General features: G+C 44.7%; 1 protein-coding gene across 9 annotated transcripts in view; it reads left to right on the top strand.

Annotated features, from left to right (window-relative positions):
• The first annotated feature begins 2,906 nt into the window (after positions 1–2,906).
• Positions 2,907–9,639, top strand: part of SIPA1L1 (signal induced proliferation associated 1 like 1) — a 220,839-nt gene continuing 214,106 nt past the window's right edge. For 7 of the 9 annotated variants that reach the window (XM_037393753.1, XM_037393756.1, XM_037393758.1 and 4 more), the window contains exons 1-2: positions 2,907–3,013; positions 3,449–3,701. The gene's annotated coding sequence lies outside the window, so the exon portion shown is untranslated. The remainder of the gene's footprint in view (positions 3,014–3,448; positions 3,702–9,639) is intronic. The other 2 variants (XM_037393750.1, XM_037393752.1) reach the window with 2 other exon arrangements.

The following is a 9,639-nucleotide window of genomic DNA, read 5'->3' as shown; positions in this document are numbered from 1 at the left end:
CCCAGTGCCCCAAAGCAAAACTGATATTTTTCTTATGTCAGTATAACTGTTTGTGCTATAAACTGCATCACCAAAATGACCTGTATTAAAGACTGTCCTCTAAAACCACCAAGCCGGTAACGCTAGAGAATACTCTAAGACCCTAAAACTTTCCCCACATATACTGACTATCTGGGGCCACGAATGGGAATATGGACCTTTTCCATATCCTGAAACTCACTGATCTTGGGCTCTAGGAAATCATCTCCGTGTGAATTACTTCATCTATTTCTCTGCTGTGTTGTATATCCAAATCATAAGCTTCTTGGAAGGGTGTGCTGTATACAAACTCTCACATGTTAATTGTTCATCAATGAATAAATTATGCACTCTATTTCAGGGCAGCTCAGATTCTTAGTCAAATTTTCTCTGTGCTTCCAGTAGCTCCGGCCAGCCTTAATCAGAAACAATCCTACTACTTACCCTTTCATAAAGCCAAACCTTCAGAGAGCAACATAAATGTTAATTAATTTACTCTCACCTCACTCCTCTGAGGTAAATAGCTGTATCATTTTCCCTTTCTGCTTAAAGGAGAATATTAAAACAGAAATGAAGTGACTTGTCTATGGTAACACAGCAAATTAGTAGCAGAAGAAGGGTTGGCATTCAGAAATTCTTGGGGTTCTTGGTGATCGTCTACACAGGGAAACAGGCTGGAACACCAGCTGTGCACCCTTCATTCTGCAACAGCTAGTCAAGCAGAGGCCGATGTGCGAGTGCTCTATCAAAGGAAAGAGAGGTCCTTTGTTCTGGAATTAATTGTGCGTTATTGAGGCAAGGTAATTATTTTGGAATAAACCCCCTCTTATCCCTCTTATTCTAGATCAGCTGTTCTGATGACTTCCTTATATAGCCAGGAAATAAACTCTACGTTCTCCTCCTCTCCCTCCCCCAAACCTAGTTATTTATTGCTTAATTATAAAGGCACAAAAATGTTTGTACTTCCACATAAAGGAAATAAATCGATTCTGGATATCCGGAGACCTGTGAGAACGTGCATGGCTCCTGAGTGCTGCTGCCCCCTTAATCATGCGCGGGGGAGCATGGTGAGAAGAGCGGCTGGGCTGTGCCTCTGCCAGCAGCCCCCGTGCCAGGACCCCTGCACGACCAGAGGGTGACCTCTTAGACCTGGGATACAGGGAGGGACTGCAGGGGCCTGGGAGCAGGAGCCAGCTCCAGTGCTGGACTGCAGCCAAGGGTGTGAGCCTCCACTGCAGCCTCATCTCAGCGCGTAGGCTGGGCTGGTGCTTGGTGTCGGAGCCTCTCCCTCCCTGTGTGACCCTTCTGAACGTCTCCCTCATCTTATGATCTGACACATCAGCAATGTACGAAGAAAGATCATAGAAACGGTTTGGGAATGTGTTAGCCTCATTGACCTCATTAAAGAGTTTGCAAGCCACAGCCTCACTATCTAAATCCTTCTGATGAAGTCAAATTCAGAGCCATTGTTCCTGACGCTGCAGTCACATCCAGCACTGTTGTGTGCGTGTACCCGAGGACTGTAAGCCTCTTTTACACTTTGTAAGAGTGGGGCTACAGCTGCTGTTAAAAACCTTTTTCATTTATGTAAAATATACCAAGCTCTTTAGCTGGGTGATATAAGATAAATGTGTTCAAATACCAAAAATATTCCTATTTGTTTTTCTGGATTGCCAATTTTTTTTCCCATGCCAGATCAGCACTGAGATCAGTTCTTCATCCATCCAGAACTTTCCTTCTACTCAGCAAGATGAGATAGGGAATGCTTGTACAGCCCCATAACACCTGCAGGAATCATGATCTCAAGCTGGAGAACCCATAAGAATGATTGCTCTCTGGAAATCCACCCACATTTTTTTTTACAGTACTGAACACTGTGCTATCTAAACATCAGTACTGAAGTTCCATTGGGAACATCTTCAGAAGGTGGCAAGGTGTTTGAATCGGTATGTAAGTCTTGCTGGTCTTTGCTGTCCAGACGTTCCTGGGGAGCGAACGGGGGGTGAAGCTAACATCTTGTCGGCAAAGCAGCCTGGCTGCTCTCGCTATCACCATGCTGCACACTGCTGGAACGTTGCCAGCCCAAATCAGAAATGTTTTCTGGAGCGTCCTAATTGCAGAGACAGCTCAGGGAAAAAGCTTCACTTACATTGGTTTAACTGAGATTGTTAATGTTCTGTTAAGCCAAGGACAGGAACAACTACAGGCAGAGCATCCAGAATGGGTTACCCACAGCTGATTTTGTTCAAAATTTTGGCCCTTTGAAAACAGAGCAGTGTTCCTGCAGAACAAGGGGTGATGTTGATGTATGCTCAGTATTTTTCATGCGCCTGCCCCTGTTGCTAATTTGTTATCTGTGAAGGATATCTAGAGAGAGCATTCAATTTAATTTGAATGGCAGCAAAAGAGCTCAATGTGTATAACATTTGTATAGTACCGGAAGGTTTTGCCTGTGTGTCAGCAAAAAAAAGAAAAATGAGCATTTTTATGCAAAAAGTTGAGAGGTGCAACACTAAGGCGCCCTTGGGCATGCCCCAAGGAGCCTCCTCACACATGGCCTTGGCCCCGGGCCGCCTTGAGCCAGTGGGGGGTTCCCCGAGCGAAGCCCCGCCGCCCCCCGCGGCAGTGCCGCCGCCCCTGGGCTCCCGCCTCGAAACTCGCGCGCCGCGGGAGGGCCGGGGAGGGGCGGGGCGGCCGTGCCCGGCGCGGTGGTGGCTGGAGCGGAACGAGCTCGGTGCAGGCCTCGGCCTCCTACTAGGCCCGGCGCTTGGCCGTTGCTATAGGAACGCGCGCTGGGCCGCTCGCCCCCGCCCCTTGCCGCGGGAGCGCGGGCGGTGGGGCAGCCCCTCTCGCGAGAGCTGCGGCGGCGGCGGCGGGCGGAGCGGAGCGGGCGGCGGGGTGAGCTCATCCCGGGCGCGGGCGGGGAGCGCCGCGCAGAGCCCAGCCCAGCTGAGGCGAGCGGAGCCGCCGGCAGCCGCCGCGGCAACTTTGTTGGGTGAGTTGCGAGCGGGAGTGCCGGGGCGGGCTGCGGGCCGTCCCCCTCCTTCCTGCCGCGGAGCCAGACGCGGGGAGCTGCCGCGCCGCTGACCGAGGGGGCGTGGGTGGGTGTGCGTGAGGAGAGCGGCCCCCAGCCCCGGGGCTGCGCGGCCCCCTGCCCGGCAGCCGCCGCCGCCGCGCCGGGGTCGGCAGAGGCGAGGCTGGGGGCCCGGGCGAAAGTGGCCCGCAGAGCCCCTCCGCCGCCGCAGCCGCACTCCTCCGCCGGGCGGGGGACGTCCGCTCCGTGCGCCCCCGGGGCGGCGGGAGTCCGCCGAGCCGCAGCCCGGGGTGGTCTCCCGCCCGGCCGGCAGTCCCGGGGCGGGTCGGGCATGGGCGCCCCCGGAGCAAGCCGAGCCGGGTGCTATTCTCCGGATTTGTATCTCTTTCTCCTCAGGAAAGGCAGCTCCGAGCGGGAGCGGCGCGGCCGGCGCCCGGCGGGAGGGCGGACGGAGGCGGCGGTGAGTGGCGGCGGCGCGGCCCGCTCCGCGGGCGCAGTGCCGCTCGGCGGCGGTGGCGGCTCCCCGCGCTGCCCGTCCCTGCGGAGGCGGAGGGCGCCGTGCGGCGGGGGGCGCGCTCCCCGCGGGCCCGGGAGCGGCGCGCTGCTCGCCTTCAAGGCTCAATAAACAACTTGTTTCTTGTTGGGCGCTGTAAGTTGCACTTAAGCTCTTTTTTTTTTTTTTTTTTCTTTCTTGACTTTTTATAGTCAGCGAGGGTGTAGTCGCGCTGGTTGTGTTCTGAGCCGGCGCTGAGACCACAGCGATGGTAACAGTTAAGTAATTTGGAGGCAGCGCCGGTGGGGATGTTCTGAATGCCCGGCTCGTGAGAGGGGGTGGAGGAGCAGAATATTTGCGGATGGTTGGTTTCTTCACTGGGATCTTGGAAAAGTGGAAAAAACAGGGAATGCCTTAAGCTGGATCTTATGGGGAGGGAGGAGGAGATGGAGAAGCAAGGAAAGGTAGATGAGAAGGGGATGACCTTCCTAAGCTGAGTTTGTTTGCTCTTCCCCCATTTTATATTGCACGAAATCTTCATGTTAATGTGCTCGTGCTTATATTTAAAAATAACTGTACTGTTTGCACTGAATAACTGTGATGCAGCTTCAGTTGGTTCAATGAGGAATTCACCCATTTGTGCCTGGTAAAGCAGTGATACAAAATGGGAATTGCTCAACTTAATGAAAATCTCCTTGTATAACCTTGGCCACAACATCTGTATGCTCTAGATGGAGGAGGCATGTTTTTACCCAAAGGAGAGTACAGGGTCTTTTTTTTTTGTTTTTATAACTGCTTACAAAATTGCTTTAAAAAATTTTCCTGCAAAATCGCTCTTAAAAAAAAGATCTTAGTGATGCTGCTTTAACAAACCCGTTACTGCGTGCTGCTGGAATGAAGTGTATCCGTGAGCACAGAGCCATAGTTGATAATACAATGCAAATTTGTTTTCAGAGTAAAGGTGTCAAGTTTCATTAGGTTCCAGATCTGTATGGATGAACCAAGATTGGTGTTTTCTTTAGAAAGCAGTCCTTTCATAATGGAGTTTTGAGCGGGTTTTTTTTTGCTTGCTACCTATGGGAATTATGCATTAGCTTCCCTTAATTTACGGCATAAGCCAGTTTTGTAAAAGAGAAAGTCTTTCTGCCCCACTTTTTGCCTGTTGTCACTGCAAGTACTAACTGCATAATAAGCATCTGCATTTTCTCTGGTGGAAATTCTGGTGGTTATTTATTTGGAAGGCATTGCTGGGCTGGCCTCCGTTCCACTTCAGCTGAAGTGGTGGGAGATACAGGTGAAAGTACTAAGTCAGAAGTTTGTGGCAGTTGTAATCGTAGAGAGATCTGTGGGTTGTGCTTCACTGTCAAGGCTTTTATGCCTTAGGCCATCAGATGCCATACCAGTTATTAATCCAGAAACAGTGTGGGAACTTCAGATTTGTTTTTTCCTCAGTTAAAAAAACACATGTGTTCTATTTAGGTAAAGCTACAAAGAAACGTTTCATGGTTGAACGCTTTATGTAAATACTATGTCTCCTCTTTATTGATGGATAAGTAGGGACAGAAGATTCCCCCCCTCCACCCCCTTTTTTAACTATTTATGGCTGGTTGATTAAAGGATGTGCACTCAGTTGCTCAACAGCATATTAAGAAGGTATTACTGATGCTAATAAAATGCTTAGGTTTAACATTGCTACTTGGGATAGACATACTTTCAGTTGTGGTTCGTAGAACCTCCTAGATCATAAAGTCAGAAGCAAAATGGGATGTCAACTCCAACTACTGTAGGGCTGCAGAAAGTTGCTTGATTTAAAAGGCTAGCAGGTGTAGAGGTAGGCACCGACACAGAAATGTGAAAGTGTTGGGAGTAAAAACTTGATATAGGGACGTGACGTTCATAATTATTTTTGCTATAATGAAATATATGATTGGTTGATTGATTGAAAACCCCTAGGTTTTCAAGGAGATTTTTTTTTCGTTATGCTTATAAGCATTCTGCTGCTGCTTCGATCGTTTTGTTCATACATAGCTATTTCTGTCCTCTTGGTTTTGTAAATGTCTCAAATTAATACTTTGAAATGCCTATTTCAGAATTATTAATTCTGCTGCTATGAACAGATTTTTTTTTTATTTCTAAGATAGGAGAACAAAACTTTGTTGTAGGAACATAAAATACTCCTACTAGTTATTTTGAATTTTAGTAATGTCACGTTCTTCCAGTTAAATAGCATCATTTTGGAAATAACGTTGGGAAAATGATAGGTGAGCTAGTAAGAGAAGGGGTTGAGGCTTAACTGAATTTCTTTGCTGTTCCTCTGCCTGTTTTGTCCTATAGCATGTCTATTGTAGAGGAAAAAAAAAAGGAACAGTTTTCTCCATATCAGCAGTTTAATCCCTTCAGTGAGGGGGTTGCTGCAAGCTATTGAGTTCTTGCTGCTACTGGTTAGAAATCCTGGATACCCTACTGGGGTAAAGAAGCAGAGCTGCTGCCTTCATCAAAATTTCAGTCACACAAGTTGGTTTCCCTAATGTGGACATTTTCAGAGGTTTAGATTTATTTCATTGACTCTGTGTGTTGGCTAGTTGGCAAACAATTTTGGTCTGTTGTTTCCTTGGCTTTCTTAGTTTCAGGCAGATTCCTTTTATTCTTCAGCAGCTCCTTAAAATATTTGAAAAGTCAATAAGACATGATTTAATTATCTGTTAATATCTTTTTATATCATTGCTTTACTTCCTTATCCATTTTTTAAATTTTTATTTTATTCATTTATTCTGACACCCAATTTCTTAAAGTTAAAATTAAAATAAAAACTTCTTGTTAGTAAGCTATGACAAATATAGCAATAGTAAGTGCAGTTACTTATTTTTTTTGTCGGTGGAAATGTGTATCTTCTAAAATCTGCTAGGTTAGACTTTTGTTGATTTGGCATGTAAAATTAATTGTATGTTAAGTATCTTGCTGTGAACCAGGCGGGGAAAAAATGTTATATTGTTCTGTGTTTTATTTTTCCAGGGGATGTGACTTCAGTGACTTGCTTTCAATTATATCCCTCTAAACAGCAACTTTTAAGTAGTCTAAGCTTTTTATTTCACTGAGTTCAGTTTAACATTTGAATGAGGACTCTCAAGCTGGAGGCTTATAAAGTAGGGTTTTATGGGTCTGTCAGAGTTGAGATATTCTCTATTTAATGAAAGGCAATCAATGTTTTCTGGGATTGGAACCTTACCAGCAATGGTTAACTGAAGGCAGAGTTGTAAACCTACAGAATATGGCCATTGGTGAGGCTGAGTGACAATAATGTGCTTTTGAGTAATTCTGATTTCTAATCCTTACCCAGCTGGCAGGGCAAGGCTAACACAGTTGCTGTAGCAGTTTCCATGTTAACTTTGATAGTAGTTTTGCACTCTGAACTTTGGAAAACCCTTGAGGAGTTGCAGAGACGTAGAATTGCTTGGTTATTTAACTGTTTTTGAACATGAATCAGCAGATAAAATGGTTTTAGATGTCTGTCTTTGCATATGTAAAGCTGAATTATGTCATTGTCTCAGTCTTTTATTTTTTAATTCTGTGGCACCAGTTTGCTGGGTGGGTTGTTTGATTTAGATTCTGCCACATGTCTTTTATGTTAAGTGTTAAGTGAGAATAAGCATTTACAAGTCTTTGTTTTCTTTATGGCAGGATGTTTTAAAGAGCATTTCATTTGAATGTGGCGACATAACACTTTCCATAATCTTGATAGCTAGAAAATTGTATGATTGCTAACTGAGTATTCCTGTGTTGTTTCAAAGGTCTGAGTCTGTAAGTGGATCCTCTCTTGCAAACCCCTGTTTGATTAGTGCGATGAAAAATAATTGTGGCTTCATCTTCTCATACTACTTAATCTCATGTCAGATGCTGCAATAGTAGTAGCTTTTGTTCCATGCACAGTGGATAGATGTCTGTTTTGAAGAGGGAGATCAAGTTCCTGAAAAATGTAAGACTGTATAGAACTTTTCTGAATGTGGGTTATTTAAAAAGATGACACAGAAGGAAGAGTCTTTTGCCTTCAGTCTCAGGCTCTGTAGGAAGGGAGGAATGCTTTCTTCAGGTGGATATTACTAAAGATTAGTAGAATGCTTTTTGAAGACCAAGTTTTATTTGATAAATTCTAAAAATTTAAATAAACTACTGGCATATAGTTTAAGTTGGGTTGTTCATCGTGATTCCTTATGGTTTACCTTCAGTTTTTATTTTTGGTGGTGTTTTTTTCAGTTTCAATTTTTGTTGTTTGTTTACCTTTTGAGGTAATTTTTTTTTAACCTCAAATTACTCATTTAGACCTTGGAGAGACTGGTTTTTGCTGCAACTATGAGAGAAACATGCTGATGTTGAACTTGTGCATTAACATGGACTTTTAGCTTAGTGAAAACATTTCAAGCTAACCTTGAAATATATCTTCTTTTTCCTAATTGATGGTGTTACAGCTAAACCTAAACTAGCCCAAATCAGCAGAAGACAGGCTCTTATTTCAGGGTGCTAGAAAGCACAGGTCAGAAGTTGAGCATAACCTGGAGAAAAGATGTCTGTTAAGTCTCCTTGGGAGACTTAGTTATGTTTAATATACTTGACTGGTAGTATTTTGTGACTATTAATACTTTCTTTTCCAGGTGGGGGAAATTGCCAAGCATCTTCCTTCACTCTGTAGCATGCCTTGCTGCCTGTCTCTGTGGTGGATCGTGGGGTTCCAGGAGGTGCCAAGGGCTGCTTTTGTAGCATGGCTCTGTTCTCTGAATTTCTTGAGTCACAGTGGATTTCACTGATGGTGTTGTAAAATAAATTTTTTGACCTTTGAATTCAAATGGCAAGCTTATTGTATGTTGATGTGATGTGAAGTAGGATTAATACAGAACTTTTTTTATTAGTGGCAGATAATGTCTGTAAAACAACTGCTGTAGTAGCAGAACTTTCTGTATGCCAGTTCATGTCAGCAGCTCTGATGGATATCTTGGGTTTCCTTGTTGGTGGTAATAGACAGCTTTTCTAAAGAGTTAACAAATACTTGTTAAAGACATAGATTTTTCAATGTGACCAAAAGTCGCCTAGCCCCAAGAACATTTTTACATTGCTTTTGGGACTTTTTGAAATGGCTGAATTTTATTTTCATATTGTGTGGATTTTTTGGCCTTATAATAAGCATACCTCATACTCAAAATCATAGCTGTGCTTCATACTGTCATATGAAGTATTTGGTGCAGATTCTTGACGATTGGTGTTTTGCAAGTGAGATTGTAATTCTCTGGTTTATAGCTTTTTTTCTCCTTTTTGGTCAAAGAGTGCTCCTTCATCTGATTTCCAAATTGCTGTTTTTGTGTGTGGCTTTGTCACTCAGTCTTACAGTAGCAGGTAATTTGGCAGAGCAGAAGTAGATCTCTGGCTGAAGGTGCGGGTGGTGAGTCTCCCAGATCAATACTTAGTATTTTAGTAATTTTACTTAAGACAGAACCTAGTCTGATCTCTGAAGTTGGATGGCCCCAACACAGGTGTGGTTCATCAGTTTGTACTGTCATGACCATTAAGGGTTGGGCCACATTTGGTGAGCTTCTGGGGACAGATTTTTAGGTTGGTTTCCTCGAGGAGAAGTCCAGTTTATGCACAGCAAGATGACTACAAAAATTGAAATAAATCATTATGAGGGTGGCTGAACATTGAACAGACCACCCCAGAGTCACTAGTGAATCTCCATCCTTGGAGACTTCGCAGGCTTGGCAGGACAAAGCCCTAAGCAGTTTGACGCAATGTGGAAGTCAGCCCTGCTGGGAGGAGGAGGCTGGACTCCTGGGTTAACCTGGTCTGGTCTCTGCAGGCTGCTGGCTGGTGGTAGCTGGAGGGCCATCTCAAAGGGCACTACTGTTTGAAATGCCAATGCAGATATAGGTTAAACTACTTCTAAAAATCAAGACCATCCTTGTAGTGATATTTTTTTTTTTTTAAACTAATGGGAAACAGTTTTACTTTGGTATGCAGCCCATTTCATGTCTTCTGCTTGGGTAGCAGCACTACCGCTGGTGTCAGCTTATCATGGCTTCCTGCTGTTGGTTCTCAGGTTGCAAACCTG

Source organism: Falco rusticolus, chromosome 7 (assembly GCF_015220075.1).
Source record: "Falco rusticolus isolate bFalRus1 chromosome 7, bFalRus1.pri, whole genome shotgun sequence".
Taxonomy (NCBI): domain Eukaryota; kingdom Metazoa; phylum Chordata; class Aves; order Falconiformes; family Falconidae; genus Falco; species Falco rusticolus.
This window is presented reverse-complemented; position numbering and strand designations above follow the sequence as displayed.